Genomic DNA, 1,795 nt, shown 5'->3' with positions numbered 1-1,795 from the left:
TCAATAGTTAGCTTGAATTTGAAATTTGTGTTCTAGCAAAACTAGGGCTGTGATTATAAAGAGAGAGGGCTCTAGCGGGTTTTCTACAGAGAAAAACCGATGAGATTCAATGAGCTTTATGCCGCCTCTTTGTAGCTCCTGTACATAGATGGCTCCAATGGCACATCAAAAAGCTCATTGATTTAATGTTTTTGGTTTTTTTCTCGTTAAATTCTTCGCGATGACAGAGATCTCTAAAACTACACTTGATATGAGCCCTCTCTCTTGTTTTTTTTATGTTCGTTTCATTTTTTAATTGCATTTGTTGTATTCGATTGTGGGTAGAGAGAGATTTTTAATCTTTTTTTCTCTATCTATAAACAACGATGCGCATATGAAAAGCCTGATTTTCTCGAGATGTTGAGTTTCTTTCATCAATCGAGTAATCGATTGGTGTTGAAGTTTTCATTTTGTTGAATATCAGGCAGCGGCCAGACAACCGTAGGGATGGTTTCCACAGATGAACAGTTTTCCCATCTGTTTGTCTACTAATATCTATCTCACATAACTAATTTAGAAGGATTATAGTTTAGGATCTGATTATTCTTGTTAGAACAGTATGATACTTTCTTATTGGATTAGATCGATATATGTGCAGCTAATCTTATATCAGTCATGGGTAGCTTTCTGGATTATCGATTAGTTAATCATGAGAATATAGAACATTGCATCTGTCAAATTTTGAAAACGATTTCTGGCTTCAATTTGTTTGATGTGTAATTAGCTGTAAAATTTTTCGGTACGTGTTTATCAGTAGTAGGTTTTTTTTAACAATTTGCTTTAAGTGTTGTGTCCGTTTCTATGTAAACTAGTGGTGCTACATATGTTGGTTTGAAACAGTGTAGAATTACTTTACTGAGGACAAAACGCTAACCTTCGTCCAATTTCTTCTTCATACTTGAAGGAAAAAAATCGGTTATTTTTTTTTATTTTAATAACGTAATGATTAAATAGTTTAAGACTAAGGACACAGCACTAAGAAAAGACCCCACTTTTCTAAACAGTTATAAAAAAGTTTATTGCTAAACTTGAAGCGTTTAAGAAATTATTAGAATCTCTACATGAGGGTAAATGTAAAACGTCTATTGTGTCTTACTAAAATATTTCAAGAATTGTAAAACGTACGTATTTACGTCTTACAAAAATAGTACATGAATATTGCTATTTTGATTGAACTTTGGGTATTAAGGCTTGGGGGTGTTTGGATAGGAAAAAAAGTTGCGTATTGTTTATTTTCACAATAAGATAATTTAAATGTTTGGATAAAATTTAGCTTATTAGTCTAAATAAGTTAATTTTAATAAGCATTCCTTTCCATTCCTATTGTTTATTCTCATCACAAATACTCTATAAGCAGAGTTAAAAATCTTATCCAAACACCCTTTGATAGATAGCGGATTATTTTTAATATAGGGAATCAATTTATATCAAATTAAATGTAATATTAGTTAATTACGATGTTTGACTAAGGTTATTTAGGATTATTAGCATAAGTTAAAGTTGATGTAACGATAGAAATATTTTATACTGGTCATATTTGCAATAAATTTAAATCTATATATTTCTGTCTAGGGATAATAACCTGAAAACTAAAACTAAATAAGGGTGATCGTTTTGTTTATTAGTTTGTTTGGTTTGGTTATTATCCCATTAATTTGAATTAAATTTTCAAGATGATTAAGGATTTAATATAATTGAAAAAAATTGAATTAACCATTATGATTTTATAACTTGAATAACCCAAATAATAGAATAA

At 29.9% G+C, this 1,795-nt stretch overlaps 1 non-coding gene across 1 annotated transcript; it reads left to right on the top strand.

The window, feature by feature from the left end:
• Positions 1–408: 408 nt before the first annotated feature.
• LOC145018907 (small nucleolar RNA snoR143) lies at positions 409–547 on the top strand. Its single transcript, XR_013667268.1, has one exon. It is a non-coding gene; the product is annotated as a small nucleolar RNA snoR143 (small nucleolar RNA).
• Positions 548–1,795: the final 1,248 nt, after the last annotated feature.

Source organism: Lactuca saligna, chromosome 9 (genome assembly GCF_052625555.1).
Source record: "Lactuca saligna cultivar CGN05327 chromosome 9, ASM5262555v1, whole genome shotgun sequence".
NCBI lineage: Eukaryota > Viridiplantae > Streptophyta > Magnoliopsida > Asterales > Asteraceae > Lactuca > Lactuca saligna.
The sequence above is the reverse complement of the archived record's forward strand: the minus strand, read 5'-3'. Positions and strand labels throughout refer to the sequence as shown.